This window comes from Ochotona curzoniae, unplaced genomic scaffold (assembly GCF_017591425.1).
Source record: "Ochotona curzoniae isolate NIBS_2020 unplaced genomic scaffold, NIBS_Ocur_1.0 contig_2688, whole genome shotgun sequence".
NCBI lineage: Eukaryota > Metazoa > Chordata > Mammalia > Lagomorpha > Ochotonidae > Ochotona > Ochotona curzoniae.
This window is the reverse complement of record NW_024465553.1, coordinates 4429870-4445120: the sequence shown is the minus strand read 5'-3', so window position 1 is coordinate 4445120 and position 15251 is coordinate 4429870. Positions and strand designations below refer to the sequence as shown.

Below are 15251 nucleotides of genomic sequence, written 5' to 3'. Positions count from 1 at the left end.
AGGCCTAACAGAATGGGGGCCTGGCAGTGACAGGCCCAGCGCAAGAAACGGGAAACAGAATCAAGAGGAGAGAGGTTTTAAAGCAACAAGCATCAGGTGTCCTGGGATTTCTCAACGCCAAGACCTGGTAAGTGTAGGAGCCCCATTCAATTACGACAATGTAAAACCTTGCCCACTAGAATTGGCATGAATTGCAACACGCATCCTGATTTCCGGAGAGTGAAATGTGAGACCCTGGCATCCCAGAACTGCTGAGAGACGAGTTCATCAGGGTCAGCTTCCCCACCCCCCGTGTTGGTCAGAATTGAACACAGCACACAGGTAACGGCTTTAGGCATTCTGAGCACAAAAGGCGTTGATATGAGGAGTAAGTACTTACCACACCTCCTATGGACTGGGCCGGCAGGTGCCAGCTTCCTGCAGCCTGTGCCTCCTCTCAGCGCTGCCCTCACATTTCCCAGCATCAGCATCTGGGGTTGATACTGGGATGGACTGGACTTGGCCAACTCCTGTGGCTACTAATGGAGTCACGTTGTGTCAAGCAGGCCATTTCTCTTGCTTGGTGCCTGTTTGGACACTGAGGTCGCCATTGGATCATTTTCCCAGCGTGTGGGACACGAGCTCATACAAGATGCAGGTTCAAGCTTGGCACATTGGCTAAATGGCTACATTTTTACCTTGCAAGCACCAGGATCCCATAGGGGTGCCAGTTTGTGTCCTGGATGCTCCACTTCCCATCCAGCTCTCTGCTTATAGCCTGGGAAAGCAGGAGAGGATGGCCCAAAGTCTTGGGACCCTGCACCCGTGTGGGAGTCATGAGACAAACTCCTGGCTTTTGATTGGCTCAGCTCTGGGGAGTAAACCAGTGGATGGAAGATCTTTTTCTCTCTTTCCTTCTTTCTGTAAATCTGCCTTTCCAATAAAAAAAAAAAATGAAGACACAGTTTCTAGAATTGGCTGGCATAGCTGACTCCCTCGATGTGTCTCCCACCTGCTGCTGGGGCTGGCGGGGACTCAGAAACTCTGCAGTCATGGACAGCAGTCTCTCCAGTTTTATTCCACATTTAAGCAGAGGTTTGAAGTAAGAGCAGGATTTATTGAAAAGAGAGATTGGGCCCAGTGCAGTAGCCTAGTGGCTAAAGTCCTCACCTTGAACATGCTGGGATCCCATATGGGTGCCAGTTCTAATCCCGGCTGCCCTGCTTTCCATCTAGCTCTCTGCCTGTGGCCTGGGAAACCAGTCGAGGATGGCTCAAAGCCTTGGGACCTTGCACCCACGTGGGAGACCTGGAAGAAGTTCCTGGATCCTGGCTTCGGATCGGCATAGCACTGGCCGTTGCGCTCACTTGGGGAGTGAATCAGTGGACGGATGGAAAATCTTCCTGTCTGTCTCACCTCCTCTGTATATCTGACTTTGCAATAAAAATAAAATAAAATAAATTAAAAATAAAAGAGTGAACAATTGCCACGGGAGAAAGGAATTTGCCATGAATGGGCCTGAGAGGCAAGAGCCTGGGAGAGGCCGAGAACCACATCAAAGCAAAGATGCGGGAGCCAGAAAGCCCAGGGGCCACTTGCTCGGGTCAGGTGGGAGGGACCCTCACTAAGGCGCAACGCAGGGCTGAGCTTCGGGCTCGTGGGAGCTTCTGCGAGTGCCACGGCGCTTCCACACGGGGCTTAACTTCCCTGTGCTTACCGGGGGTGTCTTCCTGGCTCCGATGAGACACGAGGCCATCATGGGAGCTGACAGATACAGGGGACAGAGTCGCGATGCAGGGCTGCACAAAGTTTGAAAAAACGTCTCCCATTTCTTCTGACCAAGCTCCCTATTTAGCTTCTTCATGTTGTCGAGATGAAATGAAGCATCCAAATGGTGGAGGATCCACAGCAGGGCTGGGGATCTCAGAGCAACCCTGCCTACACTCAGGGCACCCATGCCTACACTCAGGGCACCCATGCCTACACTCTGCTCTCTCTGCCTCTCCTTTGCCCCCGGCCCAGGCGTGCTGTTGTCACGCTGCTTACACGGAGTAATGACAGCCCAGCGGCCTTGGCCCAGATAGATCAAAGCCAGTCTCAGACACGGCCTCCTCTGCTCCCTGAGGAGATCTGTTCCCATTCTCCAGATGAAAGCAACAAGATCAAGGACTGACGGACTGACTCAGGGTTGCTTCATGTCTGCTGGCTTACCTGCTGGGCAGGTCTGTCTAAACTTTACAGGAGGAGTTTCTGCCATGCTGGAGCCAACACCAAGCTCCTTTCTCTTTCTCAAAGAGTTCTGCACGCTTTTCATTTCTTCAGGCCTCGGCGCTAGAGCAACCAGGGTTGGAACGGCTCCCGGAAATAGAGAAGCATCCTCGGGGGGGCCTGACTACGTGGTCAAATCAATTCAGATCCCACTGAGTTTTTGTTGGGTTTCCCTTGTTGGATAGATGTAGCACTCACAGCCACTGGCATGCACCTGTTCAAGGGTCACCGGCAGGAAGGGGTTCTTAGCAAGAATTGCCCTCATCCATGGAGGATTGGAGGAGATCACCAGGCTAAATTTTTTTAAAGATTTATTTTTTATTTGCAAGGCAGATTTTCAGAGGAGAGAGAGATATTGTGTTTGCTGTTCACTTCCCTAACGGCTGCAGTAGCACAGGGCGGCTGACCACAGCCAGCTGGGTCTCTCATGTGTGTGCAGGGTCCCAGGACTTTAGCCATGTGTTGCTGTTTTCCCAGGCCGCAAGCAGAGCTGGAGCAGAGGTGGAGCAGCCGGGACACGAACCGGTGCCTATGTGGGATGTTGATGCCACAGGGGGGAGGGTGAGCCCGTTGAGCCTTGGCATTGGTCCCGAACCTTCCACTTTTCCTTTGATGAACTGGGGAATATGTGGCAAAAACCCTGCGCTTGTCAAGTAGCAGGGCCTCCTAGGCCTCAGCTAAACTAGAATGTCCGGAGTTCAGTTCCATCCCAGGCTTACTGTGGGTGGCCAGTAAATGCCTGCTTGGGCTATTCAGCTACACTGCACACAGGCAGGGTTATGTGCAAGAATATTGCCTCCCTTCAATTCTCAATTTATTTCTTATTTTCTCTTTCTAAGCTGTATTTATTTATTTGAAAGGCAGAGAGACATGGTGGAGGAGGAGAGTTCTTCCATCTGCTGGTTCACTTTCCACATGACCACAGCAGCAAGGAGCTTGGCACTCTGCTGAGTCTCCCACATGGACAGGAGGGGCCTTACCCTTGGATCATCTGCTTTCCCAGGGAGCTAGACAGGAAGCAGAGCAGCTGGGGTGGGAACCGCTGCTCCGCTATGGGATGCTGGCGTGGCAGGCGGTGACTCAACCCGCTGGGCTGTCACACTGGTCCTCACTGCTCAACGTTGAAAGCCCGGAAGCGGCAAATCCTCATGGGACAATCTTCAGCGCAGCCCTGGTCTTCCTACCAGTCCAGCAACTCATGAATTACTGCCAGAGGTCTCCAGCATCCCGGAGTCGAAGCACAGCAGCAGCATCTCAGAATGCGGTCACTCGGCGTTGGCAGGTGAGGTGTCAAAGCTGAGCTTCCCCAGCCGCGGCAAGCCTCCACTGCCGTTATTTCAGGAACATGGGCTCTCGGTATCTCACAGGTGCGGAAGCCTCGAGCAGCTGGGTTTCCACGCAAGCTGTGCAGTAAGAGAACTGCAGACGAAATAGCCCAGAGGGCTGGGTCCATCTTGGACAAGGCTTTGACGAACAGGGTTTAGACACGTGACTGGGGATGGCACACTGCTGCTAAGACCTCCTACTGCGCCGACTAGCTCCTTGAATCCCGACACAGGACACAGAGATGCAGAACATAACTAATTTCCCTTGAGTTGCAACACCTAAGACGAGGAAGGGCTAGAATTGCAGACTGTCCACTTTTGGAACCACGTGTGGCTGCACCCTGCTACGGGACAAGCCTTCCGGGTGGTGGGAGGGAGCGTGGCAAGACGCGAGCGCGCTCAGGGACGCTGGGGACACACCTTCAGCCAAAGTAGCCTAAGATTCATTTCACACGCAAGCCGGTTGTAAATGTTAATAAATGACGCTGCCCCAGAACTGGCGGTACTCATTTCAGTTCCTGCAGCGTTGATGGCTGCGGAAACCGAGGTTGCAAACTGCATTTCCCAGAAGCCTCAGGGAGCAGGGAGACTAGGGGTAGCTTAGGGACTCCAACTCCCAGGATGCAGAGGGAGCGCTCGCCGCCGATCCCAGCATTCCTTGGGCCCGCCTCCCCCGGCGGCACAGCCAATGGGAAGGCCGCATACTGCAGGGTGGGCAGGGGCCGGCGTCGCTGCTGCTGTGTCGCGAGTCGGCGGGAGCGGCGGGAAGTTCGTACTGGGCAGGAGGCGGACGGGCCTGCGGCTTGGGGTAGGGCAGCCGCGGGCGGCGCGGCCCGGGGGCGCGAGGCCGGCCGGGGCGCGGGTCGGCCGCCGGCGGGTGGCCCCGTGCGGGCGGCGGGGCGGCCCGGCGCGCAGGGCCGCAGGGTCGGGGCTCGCCTCTGGCGGCAGGTGCACCTGCGCTTCCTCGGCGCCCGCGGCCGCGTTTGGTGCTGATCTTGCAGCTCGGCGTTTTGCTGCAGTCCCACACGCAGGGGAGCAGCCGGGCCCCGTGGGCGAGCCGGGTCCCGAGGGCCTGCCGGGCCACCGCCTTCTCCGCTTGCTGCGCTCCGAGTCTCGCCTTCTCGTCCTTCGAGAACACTTCCGTTCTCTTTGCTTCTGCTTTCTCTTGGGCGGACGCGCGAGTACCGGTTTTGTGATGGGGAAGGTGGCAGTACACTGCGGAAGAGGGTCATTAATGATGTGTCTTAAGGGGGAAAAACAACAGCAACAATCCCAGCTCCCCCCCCGGAATTGCCCCGTCTGTTGAGGCTGCCGTTCGTCAGAGTAGGAGTGCAGTGTCAGAGTTGAAGAGTAAAGGCACCTTGCGTTTTCATGATACCTGGGGAGAATTTAGTCCGCTGGTATAAAGCGCCAAGCCAGGGTTGTTTACGCTCATGGCGTGTGGCCATGCGACTTCATCCTTGTGGTCAGTCATGGCTGCGTTGACCCTACTGCTGGAAAGGCCGCTCAGCCGCGCTGCACCGCAGCACGGCTAAGTTCATCACCGAACGCTCCTGCCGGCTGTTACTGTCCCTCCTCTTACAGTTCCCGGTACAAAACTGCTTTACCGAGTAATGGCTTCTTGCTACGGAGCTCCGTGCTGCAAAAATTAGGAGAGGATATTTGTTAAACAAATGAGATGATGGAGCAATGTGTTAAACGCAGAAGCTGGCATGGAGCGAGTGCCCGCCCAGGAAATGGTTACAGGGGGAGCTTCTGCCGAGCTTTGTTCCAGGATACAAGTGTATATTTTAAAAATAACGGTAAGGCATTCACAATGTTGGCAGACCCTAAAATTAAATCTCTTGAAATAGGCCAACCTTTTTCTTCTAACTTGAGAACTAACGTGAAATAACAAATAAACACATAAATGAACGTCCCACATGTCTAGAAAAGACAAAAAGCGAGTTTAATTTTGACAACTTTTTTTTTCTTGTTACCCCTAATACGGTAGGGTTCTGCTGTGTACAGTGAACCTGGGTTGAGAACGGAGCACAGCCCCAGGAGTCACCTTGCTGTGAGCCAAGGAGGACTCCGGAGCTTACGCAGCTGTGCAGGTGCTGCCTGAGTGTGTGTGTGGAGGCTTGTGGGAAAGCTGGGCTGGTAGATTCTGAGAATGGATCAGCAGATCTCAAAGACCCGTAGGCCGTCCTCCGTGGCAGTACAAGGTGGTTTTTCCCCCAGAGAGAGAAGTGGATTCAGTTATCAGCGGTCGGTGCCTGTTTGCCAGGAATTGTGCTAAGGTGCGAAGTCTGTTGTGAAATGAGTTTCCCTTGTCTTAGTACAGGCCAGTGAGTGTAGAAGGCAGATTTGAAACCTGCGCTGTTTATGATGAAATGTAGCAAATAAAGAATTTTCTTTTCATGTGAGAATGCAAGAGTAATTTGTAAAGGCCATAGCACCTGCCAGGTGGACCTCTGCAGTGACCCACACTTCTGTGCCTGTTGCCACCTGCTGTTCCCAAGATGCAAAGTGGGCGCCCTGTAGTCGCAGGCTGAGGTTCAAAATAGTTTTGTGCACTTTCTCAATCACTGCTGCTCCGTCTCTCCCCGCATTGTTTAACATCTTTGGGGGTGAGTTTAGGTGGGGAGTGGGAGTGAGACTCAGATACCTCCTTCCATTCTGGCTCCAGACAAGATGGGAAACAAGCAAAAAGCCCTCTAGAAAGCTCCGGGCTGTGCCCCGCCCCTCAGGTTAGTGAGATGGGCTGCCCAGTGTGGTTGGGGGACTTTCTTATTTTTATGCATTTCTTTCCTTTTCTTTGCCACCTGGCTGTTGAGCTGCTGTTTGCACGTGCCTGGAGATGCCCGCTGCCCACTTGGCGTCTTGTTTTAGCCCAGGCAGAGAACATTCTCCAGCAGCTCGCCAGGGAGGCCGAAGCCTTGCACGGTGGTGGAGCTGCTCAGACAGCTGGGGGAGCTTCAGTTCTTCTCCACAGCAGTTGCTCTTCTCAGACCGTCACACCAGGAGCGTGGCCGTGTCACCCTGTCTCGCAGCAGAGCCCGTGTGTTGGCCAGTCTGTAAGAAGAGCAGCTTTTGCCATTCCTGCCGTGGGGCCAGAGTTTGCTTTCTGCTACTTTCTGCAGTCTGGGATGTAATATGGCGTCTTGTTAGAGAGATAATAAAAAAAAAAAGCCCATTATTTGGGAAAGAGGTAAAAGAGACTTTGATAATTAAAAAGATAAACTTTAAGTTATATCTAAGAGGGTTCTTGTTGTTTTTTTAGAAACTGTGACTTTGTCAGGTGTTGCTGGTGGGGAGTGCACTGGGCAGCCACTCAGGCGTGAGTTTGGTTGGTTCTCAGAAGTTACACGCGGGAGCAGACAGCCCGGGACCTTTCCGGAGCCGGCTTATGCGGGAAGCTGTGTTTACGTGGCCCTAACCCAGAACCAGCCCGTTTGGCCTTCAAAAGGTGAATGCCTAAATGATATATGCTATGGCCATTCTTGAAATGACAGCATAGAAATAGAAATGACCTTTAAAAAAAGAAAGAAAAAAATGTTGATTTTGAAGTCAGCGGCAGGGGAAGAGGGAGAAAAGACATTCCATCTGCTGGTTAATGCCGCAGGTGGCTGCAGTGCCCAGACCTGGGCAGGCTGGCGCCCGGAGCTTCCGTAGTGTCTCCCCATGTGGGTGGCAGAGGCCCAAGCACGGGAGCCGGGTGAGAAGCAGCTCAACCAGAACACAAAGCAGCATGCACAGGCGGTCCCAGAAGCGGCAGGCAGTGGCTTCTCCCACAGCACCGCAGTGCTGTGCTCAGTGATGACCGGTTCTTGTTGGGGTCATAGTTGAGTTTCTTTAGAATGGTAGACCAGTTGTGTGTCCTGATTCTGCACATCCACACATTATCGGCTGTCCCGGAACTGTACACACTGAAGAAGCTGCAAGTGGAGGCCCGTCAGAGATGCCGTGACCTGACACTGTGCCAGTGCGGTGCTGTGTTACGACTACCTTGTTGGATTTTGCTGGTCGCCTGCTGGAGGACCAGTGTGTGGCAATGGATGTGTCTGCCTCGCCTGACCTTGGGTCTCTGTAGTGGCTCATCGCTCCGTGTGGACTTGCCCTCCATGTCCTCTTTGATGACTCGTCTTGCCCATTGGGTTGTTTGCTCCTGGCTGAGTTGACAGTGCTCTTTAGACACAGGATTCAAGTGCCTCAGCACGGAAGCCGAGTGCGAGCCCGGCTCCCCGCCCCTGGCTTCTCTGTGCTGTCTCAGCTCCCGTGCCGTGGAGCCCGCAGTGAGCGGAGGATTCCTTTGGGTGTGGAGCGAGGCTCAGCACTGCCTGCTGACCTTAGGTCGGGACAGTGGCTATTTGCCCTTTTCAGTTTTTCATTATTGCACATCTTGTATTTGGACCTGTGATCCATTTCGGGTTGATTTTTGCAAAGAAGTGATATTTAAATCTTGGTTCTTTTTCTTTTTGTGTGTCACATCCCATTGTTCCAAAACCATTTGTTGCAGAAGACTGCCCGTTCTCCACTGAGCTGCCCCAGAGACCTAATTTTTAAATTTATGACTGGAAATACTGAGTTTTTTGTTTTCTAAGCAACTACTTCTGCTCTTATTTTATTTCTCCATTGAAGTTACACTTTTTAAAAGTTTTTTTTTTTGTCCTGTTTGTCCTTTGGAGTTTCGTTTGTTTTCTGTTTTTGCTACTAAAGGATTATCTTGGCTGTGAGTTAGATCTCTCGCTCCTGAGAAGGCCGCCAGAAGCACTTAGCAGTGCGGCAGTGCTGCGGGTCAGTGCGCTCAGCTCCTCCTCTGGGACGGCCCGCAGGCTCCGTGGTGACTGCTTGAGCACAGGGCCTCGCTGCCCCAGAGGTCACTGGGCTGTGTGTGCCTCCAGCGTGGCAGCGTGAGGAGCTTTGCTGCAACGTGTCTGCAGGGAGCTTTTTCTGTTTGAGCATCCTTGGCTTCAGTCTTATCAGCTAGTCTGCGTTTTTCCTGCAGAAATGGTGAAATTGGTCAGGTCTTTGCTTTAGGTCGCGGTCCTTCAGTTTTACCACATTGATGTTTCTCTTATAGAGCTGTGCCCACTTTAAACTACCACTGCTTGGCACCTATGCCCTAGTGACAGTTTGACCAACATGTGAGCAGGCACAGTGCCATCCTGACAGATGGCTGTGCGGATAGGCAGCCAAGAAATCATGTATCTGCATCGCGTGTGTTTGTTAAGGGCAGGATTCCCAGTCGGGATGTTCACGCATCCGTCCTGGGCGCTCGTGCCTGCGCGTGGAGGGGTGTTGTTGTCACCCCTGCAGCGGACGGCGGTCCTGAGGGGCTCGGAGAGCATCCTTCCCTCACGGAACTGAGCAGTTGGGGATGATGGAGAGAGTTCTTCCTCAGGACCGCTTCATGATGCTCCCTGCCTCCTCTAGCCAGTTAGGTTTGCATCACAAACCTGTGTAACTGTGTCCAGGCCTTGGGCATCCGTGCTGTCCCGCTGTGGCCGTGTCCGGGCCTCTGGCATCCTTGCTGTCCCGCTGTGGCTGTGTCCAGGCCTTGGGCATCCGTGCTGCCCCACTGTGGCCATGTCGGGCCTCGGGCATCCGTGCTGTCCCGCTGTGGCTGTGTCCAGGCCTCGGGCATCCGTGCTGCTTGTTCGTTTAGAGGGAAATCTTGGATCAGTTAGTGTTTGTGTCTTGGACATAAACTGGGCTCAGCTGTGTATGTCACTGGTGGCTTTTCTTTTTTAAAAATCCCATTTTTAAGTTATAATACTTGGATGAATGCGGTATTGCAGGTATGGCTAGGTAAGCAAAGAGAAAAAGTTGCATTTCTTTTTCTAGGTATGGCACCTTTCCTGTTCCCGTAAGGAGTGATACTGTCTTCCTTGTCTGTACACACACACTGTGTTTTTGTGAATGTTACCTGTATCATTTTGATGACCGTATCATAGATTGAACCTAGAGTTGAAAAAAAAATCTCAGATCTGCCTGAATCTTGTGCTCATCCTGGTCTTGTGGGCTGGTTTTCTGATTCACGGGAGCTTATGCTTATCCTGTTCCTGTTAACCTCCATTTTATTCAATTTGGCAAATTGCAAGTTTTCAAGCACTTTTGGAATTCAACAAAGAAGTGATGCCATCAACTGCGATTGGAGAAATAGGACAAAGAAGGGTGGCGTGTGTGGGCTGAGGATGGAGGGAAGCCCGGGGGAGTCCCAGTGTTAGGAGTGATCTGAGCAGAAAGGAGGCGGCGAGAGCAACCTGGGAAGGGGCGTCAGAGAGGAAGGAGGACAGTGAGAAGCTGGGGGGACTGTGTGCCATAGCAGGTGCCAGCGAGCAGAGTGAATAGGGCATGCGGCTGTGTGCTGCAGCTGGCAGGGCAGTCGTGCCTGAAGGCTTGGAGTCCTCTTTTAGTTATTTACTTTGTTTGATGCCCTTGCACTTACTGGGTCACCCAATTCTGGGTAAAACCCATGTTTGTTAGTGTTCTGGCGATAGGTGCACAAATCCTTATACCTCAGTGTGTATCATCAGCAGCTGGATCACCAGCAGCTGGGTGTGTATGCCATCCCCGCACCCCAGGCAGCTCCCACCTGTGCCCCTTTCCAGCAACTGCTGCTCCCCCAGGAGCCCTTTTCTGAAATCTGTAACTGTGGCTTGGTCTCCCCTGGTTTTGAATTTAGGTAAACAGTGCAGTGCTCTGTAAACACTGCCTTTGTGTCAGGCTTGTGGTGGGAGTGTTTGGATAGCCCTGGAGTTCTTGTGTTTGCTAGTACTGGCTGCTGAGTACAAGCCAAACGTAGGGCTTGTAAAGCATCAGTCATCTTATCAGTTAGGGGCTCCTTTGTTGCCACAGTTCGTCCTTTGGGGAGGGTGCCTTGAGGACCAGTGTCACCTGGGACTGCTGAGTGGAGAACCTTACCTGCAGGCCAAGGCGCTGGCCGTGGAGCCCCAGCAGGAGGTGCCTCCCACCAGACTCAGTTGATGGAAATAGCCGCGGAGGCTGCCTGTGTTCTTGGTGGAAGGTGTGCCAAAGAACTTGGGGTCATGATGTGTGTGTGGTTTCTGTTGGTGGCTTTCACTCAAGGGCAGTTATGACCTAACACTATAAAAGTTGTTCTGCGTGTCATTTGGTGCACACATGCACATTCATTTTAGTAGGATATATGTCTAGGAGTAGAATCTCTGGTTATGTCTTTTTTTGTTTTTTTTTTTTTTTATTTATTTTATTTTTATTTTGAAAGGCAGAATTGTAGAGAGAAGGAGAGAGGGAGAGACAGAGAGAGCCAGAGGGAGTCATCTGTCTGTTGGTTCACTCTTTAGATAGCCACAATGAGTTGGAGTGGAGCTGACCTGAAGCCTCGAGCCTCCTTTGGGTGCCCTGTGTGGGCGGAGGGATGCACTGCCTTCCCAGGCGCTGGATTGGAAGTGAAGGAGCCGGGCCCGGAACTGGTGCGCATAAGAGATGCTAAGACCACAGCGAAAGCCTTGCCCATTGCACTGGGTCCCGCGGTGTGGTGGTTAGCTTTGACAGATGCTGCCGGTGTCCAGAGACCAGGCAGCGCGTGAATGTTCTACCCACTTTTCAGCTTTTATTTGATACTGTCATTTGAATTTTTAAAAATTTGTCCTGTTTATTATTTGTGTGTCTCAGTATGGTTTCATTGGCATTTCTCTGATGATTGATGCCTTGAATGCCTTTTAGTTTCTATCAGTCTTTTCCTTTTTGGTTTGTGCTTTTTACCTCCTGTTGAAAAGTTTGTGCTCCCTGTTGTTGTGAAGTCATTCTCCATTGTCTGCTGGAAGCTTCAGCACTTAGCCGTTCATGTTTAGGTTTCAGTCTCCAGGATCGATCGATCGATAGATCTATCTATCTATCTATCTATCTATCTATCTATCTATCTATCTATCGTGTGTGTGCGTGCGTGTGTGCGTGCGTGCATGCGCTGTTTTGACTTCCTCTGCCGGGCTGTGTTACCTGACCCATGCTCGCTGCCTCTGAGCCTGCAGAACGGTGCTCTCCTTGGTGACTGCGTGTCTGTGCTGCACACTGTCCCTTGGCAGGGCTTGTCACTGTTCTGGTGAAGTTGTGACTCATGACACCTACTCCATTGTTGCAAGTCATGTGTGCCTTGTGCTTATGTGTCCTGCCACCACAGCTTGCTTCTCTCCAGCTTACAGTTGGAGGGTGACTTCTCTTCTGTGTGGCCGTTGGGTCTGCATCCTCTGTGCGTGAACAGCTGTTCACACTGGGAACCAGCCTGACGGGACGGCAGGAAATCTACCATTTGATAGTTTCTCAGTACTCTGACCTCTAGTGTCTAGATTAGTTTCCACAGAAAGGTATAATCCGCAGTAGCTGTGTAGCTGTTATTCCTGACACCCGGGTTTCCCTCCCCGTGACCCTTAAGCAGCATCACCGGGTAGAATTCACTGGTCAGGCGGTGCTCGTCAGTGCTGGAAGAGGCCCTTGTCCATCAGTGGTCACTCTCCTTTCCCCTCCCGCTTCCGAAGGTGCGAGGCTTTTGTGTTTGCAAATTTGTCCATTCTGGAGTTGGAATCATCTCGTGTGTTCTCTGTTGAACTGGCTCTTTCACTTGCCTGTTTCCAGGTTGTCTGTGTTGTAACCTTGTTTCTTTGTATTGCTGTTTTCTTTGTATTGCTGTTTATTGTGGATACACCAGTGCCACGTGTGCCTGTGTCCGTGTCCAGCACGGCAGGAGCTGAAGCACTGTGCTGCTCTCACTGTTTGAACGGTGCTGTTTTTACTTCATGTGTGTGTAACCCTGAGTTTAAGCTTTAAGAAGCTGCTAGTTGTTGAAGGCTGCTCCGGTGGTGACTTGCATGGCTGCAGAGCCTCCTGAACCCACGGCACTGGCCGTTGTCTCGGTCCTGGCCGTCCCAGAGGGTGCTTACTATGAGCTAGACTTTCACTTAACGATGTTGAATATTTTTCTGTGAGTGTTGACTACTTATGAATGTTTTTTTTAAAGAAATCTGTCCAAATTTTTTGCTTTTTTAAAAGTTGGATTATTTTTATTACTGAATTCATTAGCCTTCTGACATTCACTTTGATTTACTATTCATTTCTTATTTGACACTTTTTTGTTTTTCTTCATTTTGTTGAGGGACTGTTTGTGTGTTAGGGGAGCTGTCATACCCCTCGTGTTCTCGTGGCAGCAGCTTTGGTGTGAGCATCCCTGGTTGTGCAGGGTGTGCAGGAGTTTGAGCTGGACCATGACTTTGATTCATCCCGTTCTCAGGAAATCCCTGTTGGTTTCTCACCAAATGGCAGGTGTGTTAGGCTCCGGAGGTACTGAGGTAAGACAGGCTCCTTGACTTGAGGTTTTCAAACGCTTTCAGCCGACTGGCGTCACCGGCAGGTGGTGGTGCATGGTCCCGAGGACTGGCATCACCTGCAGATGGTGGTGGTGCACGGTCATGGGGAACTGGTGTCACTGGGCAGGTGGCGGTGGTGCAAGGACCTGGGGACTTGGCAGGTGGTGGTGGTGCACAATCCCAGCAGCCTGGCGTCACTGGCAGGTGGCGGTGGTGCAAGGACCTGGGGACTTGGCAGGTGGTGGTGGTGCACAATCCCAGCAGCCTGGCGTCACCCAGCAGGTGATGGTCCCGAGGACTGGCGTCGGCGGCAGGGGTGGTGGACGTTCCCGAGGACTGGCGTCGACGGCAGGGGTGGTGCGCCGTGTCAGGGCTGTGAGGTTGTGCAGGGATGCCCGTGATCTCGTGCTCTGAACACTGTGTAGTGCTTGGGGTTTTTACTTCACTTTCTTTAAAAAAAATGATTGCGGAACCCCAAGGGAGTTGGGGTGCTCCTATCTGCTGGTTCTCGCTCTCCAGATGCCTGCCTTTACTGGGACTGAGACACCCCACCCAGGCTCCCCATGCGGGTGCCAGAGACACCCTGACGCGAGCCATGACCAGTGTCTGCCAGGAGTGCCTAGCAGGAGCTGGCTGTGTGGGGCCCCGGTGCTCGGGGAGGACGGGGCCCCGGAGGCCTGTCCTGGAACCAGCTTCTGGGGGCTGGTTTTGTCTGTTCAGTGAGAAACGAGCCGAGTCCCAGCGTTCAGATGCTGAGACAGAGGAAGAAGCCATGCACGTTTCTGTTAGTCATTGTCCTCCTATCATTAGCCTATGGGATACATATTTATATATGTGTATATATCAGCATATTTCTTTTCCTATACTGTGTTTATGGAACTTCTGTTTGTTGCTGTAGTGGTAGTCATTAAAGCCAACATTTACCACCTTAAGATTCAGGTTTTGCAACTTGTTTTTTTTCTGTATGTGCTGTGTTTTAATGAATAAAAGTTACTCTTTCCCGTGTGTTTTTTGATCCTTGTGTAGACTTGCTATTTAATGATTCTGAGACTGTGGAAAAATGAATTTCTGTTATGTGTATAGTCAGTAACATGCCTATGTTTATGGCTGTGCTAAAATTACAGTGTTTTAGACCACTCATGGGGCCTGGCTACATAGAAACCATATTAGATTGGGCCCAGCATGGTAGCCTAGCAGCTAAGTTCTCACCTTGCACGTTCTGGGTCCCATATGGGCGCTGGTTTTAATCCTGGCCGTCCCACTTCCCATCCAGCTCCCTGCATGTGGCCTAGGAGAGTGAATGGCCCAAAGCCTTGGGACCCTGCACCTGCATGTGAGACCCAGAAGAGTCTCTGGGCTCCTGGCTTCGGATTGGCATGGTTTCAGCCATTGAGGCCACTTGGGGAGTGACTCAGTGGTTGCAAAATCTTCCTCGCTATCTCTCCGTATCTGACTTTTCAATAAAAATAAATTATATTAGATCATATTGAGAGGAGTTACTTTGTATTTTATTTAATGAAATTCTTTTATTATTCATGAAGAATTTCTTTAAAAAAAAACTTAATAGAAAAATTAATGCATGCACCCAATAATAAATTTAAGCAGTTTGAAAAACTGAAGGCTAAAAAGCAAGCCGCCTGCCCTGAGGTGCTCTGCTGGGGATTGGTGCCCTGGCACCTGGTAACGGGCTGTGATGCTGCTCTCGGCAGAGCAGTGCCCGCTGCACAGGAGCCCTGGATGGTATGTGAATAGCCGGGTTCTAATACGTGCTTTTCTCCTCGTGTTTTTTCACTTAACACACATTCTTTGAGACTGGCATATGTAGACCTACCTCAGTTTTAAAACCGCATACTGTTCCATTCTGTTGGATACGTGCTGTCATTTGTTTAATGTCTTCTCTTGATGTAAATCAAGGATGCTTCTGGCCTTTGGTTTTGATATACAGTGCTGCAGTAAGTATCACATCCATTGAACAATGCATGCATGGATCTGTACAATAAATTGTTAAAAGTGGACTTAGCGAGCCAAAGGGGCTCTGTGTTGAAAGTTCTGATAGATTGGGCCAAGTTGATGTTTTTTCTGATAATCTTCCAACCACGCAGTGCATATTCTGTTTGAATTTGGCTAATCTGGAGCTGAAAATGCTATTTTAAATGTAAATTGAATTTCATTGTAATTTTAATTCATATTTTATTAGTGAATGGAGCTGGGCCTGTTTGCTATTGATCTCTAGTGAGAGAGATGATGGTGCAGGGCAGAGCGTAGAATATTCTGCTGGCCATCGAAGAGGCGCAGGCGGATGCTCACTGCTTAGAGAAAGCAGTCACCTGCAGCCGAGAGGAGGCTGGGAGCC

The 15251-nt window shown here is 51.4% G+C and overlaps 1 protein-coding gene across 3 annotated transcripts in view; it reads left to right on the top strand.

Moving 5' to 3' along the window:
* The first annotated feature begins 4313 nt into the window (after positions 1-4313).
* Positions 4314-15251, top strand: part of VRK1 (VRK serine/threonine kinase 1) — a 65248-nt gene continuing 54310 nt past the window's right edge. For all 3 annotated transcript variants that reach the window (XM_040975084.1, XM_040975083.1, XM_040975082.1), the window contains exon 1: positions 4314-4380. The gene's annotated coding sequence lies outside the window, so the exon portion shown is untranslated. The remainder of the gene's footprint in view (positions 4381-15251) is intronic.